This window comes from Cupressus sempervirens, chromosome 11 (assembly GCF_028749045.1).
Source record: "Cupressus sempervirens isolate cs-2001-9-10 chromosome 11, ASM2874904v1, whole genome shotgun sequence".
Classification (NCBI taxonomy): Eukaryota; Viridiplantae; Streptophyta; class Pinopsida; order Cupressales; family Cupressaceae; genus Cupressus; species Cupressus sempervirens.
Window position 1 is genome coordinate 819,321,447 of NC_143128.1, and position 10,465 is coordinate 819,331,911.

Sequence of the window (10,465 nt, forward strand, 5' to 3'; positions counted from 1 at the left end):
AGGATGATCATTTAGAGATTCAAGATGTTGAAATAGGTCACACTGATTTGGGAGCATTCTTGACACTATGCAAAAAACCCATAGAAAGGTCTTCGATGATTTTTGCATTGATTTGATCAGGGCTTGTTAACATAGAATCACATCCAATTTTAGTGCAGTCCTTAGAGTTAATCATGATTCTCATAGAGAAATATGTTCTTGAAGAAAGGGTTATGAAAAGCATATCAATTTATCAGATTAACCTTCCATCAAGTAGAGTGATGGTATAAGGAACATGTGGAGGAAGCCTCTAAAATTATATAGTCTTCATAACTGATTGAGAAGACTCCTCTTGGGTAGAAAGTAGGAAAAGTGGATATGACACAAGGTTACATGAAGAAAGATATTGGATACTCAATCATACTCTTGAGCAGAGTCATGGGTTTGTCAGCTTCTAGAAATTTGAACATATGGATGGTCAATTTTATTGAGATGATCAAGATGACAAAGATGCCAATTGATTGGGCCTCCATTCTCAATGAGAGCTTGGGAGAGCAACTAGTGATAGTAAATAATAACAAAAGGTTCTATATGACATCATATTTGGTGTACTCATTAGCCAAAAGGTCTATGAATTACCCTGGGCTCTATAAGAAGGGTATCATGTAGGATGCAAATGCATGGCCTTACATTGTATACCCTTGACTAATAAAGAAGATGCTTTCAAAGAAAAGCAAGGAATATAGGATTGTAAATGATTCTTTCATATTCAGAATAATCCATTTTATAGAGGGGGATTATGTGAAGAGGATATCCAAAGAGGTAGCTACATAGATATCAGAAGTTAGAGTTTACTATATCCAGTTCTAAAAATTTACAAATTTGAAGGTAATGGGTAAAACTCTCAACCCTAAGAAGCTCCCTAGGTATCCTAGTGATAGACTTATTCTCCTAGAGATATCTTAACAAATCTTTTTTTCATATGATAGAGTTAGAAAGAAACAAAAAATATGTTGGACATGGCCTATGAATATAGTACCTTTTAGGATGGATCGGAGATGATATTCAATCTTTTGAGTTTGAATGGGATTTATCCCTTGCATTAATATAATTCCCCTCAACCCTATTTTAATAACATCAGGGGATGAAATAGTTAGTGGGTAAAACATTTAACCATGAAGATGTCATTAAAGATCACTGGATGAATGGAACAAATGACTATTATGTCTACATAAGGGATTATTGTAGGATGAATTTGTATCTAGTAGAGAAGGCTTTGAAGATAAAAATTCCATTGAAGATTGTGTAGCAAGATACAAAGGATCTTCTCAACCCATTTTTTAATCGGGATAAGATTGGTGATAGACCTATAATAAATGTTGAGATTGATAAATAAGAGAACTCAAACATTGGTCATAGGGAAAGGCACATCATTAAATTGACAAATGATTGGATAAAGAGAACTTTCAAACCTAATCCAATTCCTAAGATAATGATCTTCCATGTGCAACCCTATCCAAATAAAGGTAGAGGAGCAAAGGTCATAGTACCTACATTTACAACCCAATCACTATTAAGGCTAGAAATGGTGCACCAACTTGACAAACTAGTTGGCTATTATCAGGTGTAGAAAGGTAAAGGTAAGAGAAAAAGGAAGAGGAATTCTTCTTAACAAGCTAAGGTAGAAGAGGCAAAAATTTAGGCACCTCCATAGTAGGGAGAAGAAAATGTACACGGGTAAAAAAATTTTGAAACTACAAAGACTAAAAATAATCGTCAAGTACCACCAGCTAAGCAAGCGAAAAGGAGGAGATGAAGTAGAAATACAAGAAATACCTTAGTAATAGGTATAGGCCTCCCATTCCATGCCTAAGAAGAGAAGAAAGATTAAGACTCTGATAAAAAGGAGGTAAAAGGTGATAAGGAAAGCGATTCCTTTCCAATCAGTCCCTAAATCTATTCCAAAAGAATCAAAAGAAGAGGATGATGAGGATGAAGAGGATAATATACCTTTGAATTAGAGGACTCATCTCATAAGAGCTATAGAGTAAAAAAGGAGAAGAAGCTCCACCATCACACCTTTCATCTTTTCTTAAACAACCCATTCAAACTACAACATCAAAAGATGGATTGAAACAATGGATAGATGAGCAAGATTTGGAAGGTGTTGATGTCTTTCAAATGTCAAATTTTGATTTTATGTTTGTGGGTATTGAATTAGTGGGAGATAAGATAAGGGACACTCCAACCAATCAACCTCAATAGGAGGATTGGAGTTAGCTACCACTCAAACCACAAGAACCTGAGGTGGTTCCATCATCCTTAGCACAAGTCACATTTTGTGTAGACAAGGGATCAACTATCCCTTTTCCTCCTACCAATGAAGCAGAACAAGTTCAAGTAGAATAGGAAGAAGAGCCACAACAAGTATCCACCAAGGAAGTGTTAGAAGGAGGTTAGATAAGTGAATAGCCTCAAAAATATTCCCAAGACACCAAGTTAAGGATTGTGGACTCTACAAATATAGAGACTCCTAGTGTGGATCTCTCAAAGATGGAGAAGACTCTAGAAAAGAGTGATAAGGGAAAGGATATAGCTAAGCAGACTCCTTTTTCATCCAAAGGTAAATCTCTATTGGAACATATCCAAGGTGGATGAGAAAAGAAGTAATAAGAAATAAGAAAAAACAATTCACCACTGAGGAGGAGGATAGAATGGAATTAATTGAAGTCTTAAGGAAGCTTGATTCACCACCAAATGATGCATAAGCATTAGCCTTCATTATGAGTGATCAGATCTAGGACTTGTTTGCTCATGTGGTTATCCCTCCTCCACATTCAAATGTTTATAAATTGACACCACAAGATTATTAGATTAGGGAGGTCATGCTTGGGAAGCCTACCTTGAATAGCACTAAGCTAATGCTTACAATAGGTATGAAGGAGGTATTCAGGAGCTTAGAGCAAGATGGGGTAGAATTGATAACACTTTGGTGAAAAAATGAAATCCTAAAGGGATATTTAAGTGAATTTTTTGGTCTCTTAGATCCCACAAACCCTAAGGACACTTTGAACACAACAATTGAGAGAAGAGATAGGGGTGCAGTATAGTTTGACCCATTTTTGAAAGCTTGTTAGTAATGGCAAGAAAGTTTTTAGGAAAAGGGTATGAAAATAATTTAGAGAAATCTAAAGCTATTACATGTCATCCAAGAGAATTTGGAAAGGCTAGTAGCCATTTTGAATCAAGATTTTAGTCTAATGGATAAGATACACACCTGGGGCAAGGATTTGCAAGTGTTATAGCAAATTAAAGGCCAAAGATATTGGATGTTGATGGGTGTATATATAGCTGAGGAGTTGGAAAAGATTTATGATTTTATTGAAAAGATAATAGATAGGAATAAATTAATGGAGACATTACATGTGGAGATTCACAGGCTCAAGGACCAAGCCTGAGAGCAAATTTTAGAAGCTGAGAAGCATTATAGTGATGCTTGTTTAGATATTTTTGAGGATGATGTGTGAGAGAAGTTAATTCTAGTAGAGGTAGTAGTGGAGAAATTCTTGAAAATTTTTGAGGAGGCTACTAATAATGATGATATCAAGTAGGCTTTCAAGATGGAAGAGGCTTTGTTGAGTTAGATGTAAAACTCAATGATTTTGTGGAGACCCGTATTGAAGTCTGCAACTACAAGAAAAATGTGAAAGACATATATTCAGCCTTAGATTTTCCAAATATGGCTCAAGTCACTGAGATAATCAAGAAATTCAAGGGAAAATACCTAGACATAGCTATGGTATAAAGAGGAACAAAACCCAGAAGCTAGAATTTCAATTTTGACACTTGGTAAAATTTTGCATTTTTTGAAACCTGTTTCCTAGGTGCACTAGGTGCATAGGTGTACCAGGTGTGCTAGTGCATAGGTGTTTTTTTAATATTGTTCTAGAATATTTTTAGGAATTTAGAGGTGCACCAATAGTTAACTAATAGTTCTAAATTTAGAGCTTTTCATGTAATGGAAACACATTCTAACAACAATTTAACTTCTATGGATGCCTAGTAAAGATGGAGCTTCTATTTTTGTCACTTCTAGTCACTTCTACATCATATGAAGGCTTTCTCTTTCTTATTCTTTAATAATTTTTTTTTTTATGACATGTAAAGGCTTGTGTATCCAACTAATGATATAAAATGAATGGAATCCTACTTAGCACTAGTTAGATAGTTAGTTTGTACATAAATAGATTTTTTTTATTAGCTTAGAATCATATGATTGCTTAAGTATATTTCTCACTCTCAACACTAATTAAGAAGAATATTTCTTATAAATATGTGAATGTAATATGTAATCAAGGCCATCATTATTTTACAATAATATATGTTTTTGGTGCTTGCATTTGGAGTATAGTGATTCTTGCCTAAGTGTGTTATATTTTGTGGATGTATGTTCATGGAATGTAATCGAGCCAAAAGTTTATTGTTTTATTTTAGGTTGTCTGATCTTTTAATTTTGGCATTTGCTACAGGTTTACAAATTCTAATAATATACTTAGTTTAAGAAAAGATCATCATATTGTTCCTGCATATCTTTTCGTCTTGCATGAGTACACTTTCTATGGCCTTGAAATTTGATGAAAAGTGAAACATCTTACAGTTATTGAATTCCAATCAATGATTGCATGAGTGGAATTAAAGAAGTGCTACTCCTTTTTTCATTGGTTATGCACCCATATTTTCAAAAGCTTAACTCATAGATGCATTGTTTTTGTGGCTTGTGTTCATTAGGATTTACTTTCATGTTATTTGCTTAAATTTCTTGTCACCTTACCTTCATTATTTTATTTACTAACTATAGACACTCAAAAATGGTTTGTATCTACAATTTAATCATTTCTTCATACTAATTCATCTCATTTTCTCAATCTACTAATTGTATATGAGCAATGTTAGTATGCTAATAGAAACCAAATTTAAATAAAGCTTCTACAAAATAAACAAAATTCATAAACTTCAAGATAGACTAAGATGAGCTCTCAATTGAAAATATGAGCCATTAATGGGCTCTCTCAATGAGAAGCTCTCTTGTTGAGTGGCTTTATCTAAATGGATAGGATGTATGCTCAATATGCTTCCAAAGGCTTCAATGGATGATTGTGGATTTTTGGTGTGGATAGATGGCTTTAGTGTGGATTTGGCTCTCAAAATAGCATTATAACTTTACTTCATGGATTGTGTTATTTTGCAAAGGAGAAGGATCCAATTTATAGGCAAGAGGCTTGAGGGGTTGAGGGCTAAGATGCAAGGATGGGAAAAAGCTCATGGAGGGCTCAGATTGCATGAGAAGAGAGCACATGGATTGTGCTTCCTTATAGCCAATCAAGGAGTGACACATGTCACATGGTGAGAGGATGGAGGAAAGGGGAATGATGAGTCAAAAAAGGAGGCTCAAGGGATAAAATCTTCATAAAGACCCTCATAATGACTTGTAAGAGCAATAAAAGGGCTTGTAAGAGTCATTTATGGCCTAGTGGACTTCATAAAGTTTTATGGTTGAGATATTTTGAGGGTGATGAGAGAAATTTCGACTTGGACTTGATTAGGAAGGTTTTAAGCTTGCTTAGGCTTGTGCAAATGATTAGAGGATGGATTAGGATGGTTTAGGATTAGCTTAGGGATAGGAAAGTGGATGGCATTTAATGAGGGTGGGTGAAGGAGGAGATATTTGTTAACTTTGGCTTGGGTTAGTAATTCTTAACCCATGTTTAGGGAATGTGACAAGGTTAGGAGGGGATTAGGATTAGGTTTAAAGACATCTTCTAGAAGAGTCTAGGCTTTGGATGAGGATGAAGACTTTCTAGAAGAGTCTAGAACTTCCTAGGATAAGATTTTATGAAATAAATAAAGTTTTATTTATTTCAAGGGTTTGGGTTGAGGAGATATTTATTAAAATATTTTTAATAAACATGAGGATTAATATTTAATCTTGATTAAATATTTTGAGTTGGGATTAGGGGTAGGAAATGATGAGATTAGCCTTTAATCGAAATTAAAGAAGGATTAGAAGATTTTGGAAGAGGTTATTGGTCTTAAGGAAATTGGCCAAGTTTTGGGCAAAAAATAAATTTTTTTATTTATTTTGGGTTTTTTGGTCAATTTATTAATTAAATAATTAATAAATAAAGAAATAATGTTTAAATAAGATTTAAACATTTTTGGGAGGGATTCCTTAATTAAATATTTTTAATTAAGATAAAGGGATTTAATGGCATAAAAATTAATTAATTAATAAATGATGATGTCATCAGGACTTTTTTCAAAAAATAAAAATACTTTATTTTCTAAAAGATTTTTAGGTGTCTACATTTTGCCCCTCTTTGATGTGATGCCTCAAGTGGCATGGCATCAAAGATAAGAAAATAAGATGCCCAAGGCTAGAGCAGAAGAGGATAGAATGGACTGTGAGATGCCCCCTCAAGAAGGCAACGGGGAGAGAAAGAGAGGCATGATGGCTTCTTGAAAAATACAAAAATTTGGGATGAGCAAGGAGACTCAGATTGGCTTAAGAGAAGAGGTTTAGTTAGCACAAACTCTCACTATGGGAGAATGATAAAGGAGAATCAGATGCACAAGAGGAAGCAAGCTTAAGAATTTAGGGAAGGTGGAGGATGAAGGAGCAGAGTGCTATAAAAAGGAATCCAGGATGGGGAGATGGATGAGGGGATTAAAAAGCTGATGCAATAGGATTTCAAAGAGTCAGATTGGTGGAAGATGGATTTCGGAGATCCCTAGGACTAGGATTGTGGATCTCGAAAGATGAGGCTTGGTGGATTGATTTGGATTAGTGGATCCCTAAGACTAGGATTCTGGATCCCTAAAGCTAAAGGTGAGGAGTGATTCAAAGATATACTGATGCATAAGCTGGGGTAGGAGAGACGGATGCTAGATATGGATGGGGGATAATGGAGATGAAGGAAAACCATTGAAGCTTTTTGAACGGGGGGATACTCCAAAGAGAAGTACCACCATGTAGTTGAGCACTAGATTTGCTATAAGACTATTGGTTAATTGCCAAGGTTACCAAGAACATCAAGGCCTTTTCACCAACCGTCCAAAGGACTGACGAACTAACTCAAAACAAACACGCAAGGATTTCCCCAGCATCACACATGATTCCTAAAGGAAGCAGCATGGAATCGACATTGGGTAACCCACAAGCAGAAAAGAAAAACAAACAAAAGACATGATCAAGACCTTACGCTCTGATTTCCCCATTCGCAATATACCATGATATGGAAGATCGTGGAAACCTTGAGGAGGAAACAAGGAGATTTCTTGGAAAAGATATTTCAAGACCCAACAAGGAAGAGTCCAAATCAAAAGAAAGTGAAAATCCAAAAGAGAACCATTTGCCAACAAGATGGGTAGGACGAGGTACTAACGGACCAAGATCAGACATGAGGAAAGCTATATCTTGCAAGGACCTATCGGAGAGCACCTAAGCTGGTGGATTTGGATGAGTGATGCGTCTGGCAAGCTGAACTAAGAAAGATAACACTTTGGTGACAAGAAATCTAGCTAAAGGATGCATTGGAATAGTTAACCAAGATGTGCAATGGGTGCAAGATGTTGATCAAGGACAAACTGATACGAACACTGGATAGATACAATGGTACTAAGCTAAAGAGGATGTACAAGCTGATGGACCAAGATATTTACAAGCTAAAGCTGACCAAGATAGTTACAAGTAGGCAAAAGCTCAGGATGATAGGATAGCGGGATGGTTCGATGTTGTGCAAAATGTGAAAGCTAAGGGTGGGGTGATAGAAAAAGATATGGATTTGGCAGGATGCATCCAATGATGATGAGAGATTTTGTGACCAAGGATAGCTAGAGGAGCAGGATGAGATGGCTAGATAGGATGGTAGATAGCTAGGATTATGATGGATATAAAGAGATGACATTGGGTTTGCATGAGGATAGCCTAGAGCTAGATACCAATGACAAGGGAGGATGGACAAGACAAGATCTCCAAGGAATATAGTGCCTCCAATCAGAAGATAACATGCGGAAGGAGGTCTTATGATGGATGTGATAGGATTGAAGCTAGGATGGAAAAAATTGAAGGGGCTAGGGAGATGGATGATAGCTGAGATGATTGGCTAAAGCTGCATAAGATTAGTGGATGGTGTGAGATGGAAGCTGGAGGATGGAGGATAGGTGGATAGATTGGAAGATGGAGGTGGATGTCAAAAGATGACCAAAAGCATGAGGGTGATAGGCTAAGCTGGGGATGGCAGGATTATGCATGACACTTGTTTGCCAAGTTTTCATCATGGTACTTGTCCAAGGTGCTTGAATTTCCAAGTTTTCACCAGTGGACGCTTTATTTTTCTTTTCTTTTTTTGACTTTTTGACTTTGGACTTAACTGGAATGATTTTGGCTTTCTTCAACTATTTTGGCTTTTCTGGGATTTTTCACTGGCTGTTGGAATGTTGAATTTTGTTGCTAGCTTTTGGTACACCAGATGTGTGATTTATGCAATAGATCGGATTAGATGGGATTGATGGTAGGAGATGGAGGGATAAAAATGCTGGAAAGGAGCATGAGATGGGGATGCTTGCAAGAGCAACATTGGCACATGTTGGGACGGGTGTGAAAAGAGCATATGGGGGATAGATGGTAGATGGGAGTGTGATGGAGGATTTGTGGAAGCGTGCTTGGGGATATAGGCACCCAAGATGGAGTTAGGAGATGGGGGACATGAGTCACTAGATGGGGGATTAGCAATGGTGGATGCCATTATGCATTGGGTTTCAACTTTTTTCTTGGGGATCCACATGGTTTTGGATTTTCTTTTCATAGGCTTTTGCATCGGTTTGCATTCTTTGATTGGATTTTTCCTTTTTGGAGTATGTCTTTTATAATAGACATATGATTGCCTAGGATGTGGATTTTTAGCTTTATGCATTTTGAAGTTGGCATTCACATTGTTGTGGTAAGCTTTGGGAAGATGGTTAGGAGAAGCTTTGTGAGATGGAGAGGATATGAAAGAGCATGTAGGGGGTTGATGATGGATGATGTGCCCTGATATGTGCCTTTGTTGATCTTGCATAGAAATGGATGGAATAGGATTTTTATGATGGCTGATAGGAGGATGGAGGATGGTAGATTTTGGGACATAGGGACCCAAAATGGATTTAGCGGATGAAGGGGGGATATGGTAGGTTGTTTTGGGTTGCAAAGATGGTGGAGGGGGGATGACATAAGATTTCTTGAAGGAGTGATGGGAGGTTGGCATGGTGGGTTTGGAGATAGGCTTGGTTTGGGGGTGTGTGTATCAACACCTTTAGATGGTGAGCCTTTGGATACATATCCAAGACCATGAAATCCTAGATTTTTTTGTGCAATAATAGGCTCTCTGATTCCTTGCTCTTGTGTTCCTAAACCTTGACCTTGATAATGCCATCGATTGAGCATTTGAACAAGCTGAGGAAACTTTTTGCTTGCAAAAAATGGTAGAAGTGATTTATTAGGTGTATTGCAATGGGGAGACACTGTTCTTAATTCTTCTGTTGAGAGAGGGCCACCATGGATGAATGTAAGTGAACCAAGAGGGTAGATTATAGATGGTGGAATAGCTTGGATAGGTGGTAAGATGGAAGCATGGAGCAGGGGAGATGGAAGGATAGGATCTTGATGTAGCTGGTGGGATGACAAGATATCTTGTAGTGGAGGAGATATGGCTTGAGGTTTTGGAGATGGAGGAGATGGTGACTGCACTATGGATGGAAGACATGGTACGATGATATCTTCATTTATGCTTTGGGGGATGTCAACATGCTTTTGGGTACAATCTTGATAGGATTGGTTTGGAGTGGATGGTGTGATAGGAGGTGAAGGGATGGATTCTTCAAAGGCAGCAGATGGATAGATGGGAGATTCAATAGTGGAGATGGGTGAGTAGAAGATGGATGCATAAGGGTCATTACGAGAGATTTGGGAAATGCTTGGAGGCGATGTGGATAGGATTTGGAGGGATTTGATAGGTGGTGGGATTTTGATGATTGTGGGAAGTGGAAGGATTTTAAGCAATTTGATGGATGGTATGGGGATGATAGCTATGGGAGATGGAGGTGATATTATAGATGAGGAAGCTTCATCGCTGACTACTTCACATGGTTGGATTAGATGACATGGCTTATTGACTGTTGGAGGTGACTTTTCTTGTATTTCCTTTAGGAGATTCCTTGGAGACTCGTGTGTCGAAGGTGGAGGTGGATTGACAGGAATAGCTAGTGTGATGGGGGTGGAAGATTGGAAGCTTGGTTGATGGGGTGATGGAGGGGAAGCTGGAATATCAGATGGCATGACTAGATAGTTTGGAATAACTCTTGGATTTTGGGGGATGCTTGGGGGAATGTTTCTAAGGCTTTCAATATATCCGTCATAGTCAACAAGATTTTCATCATCATTGGAATAGGA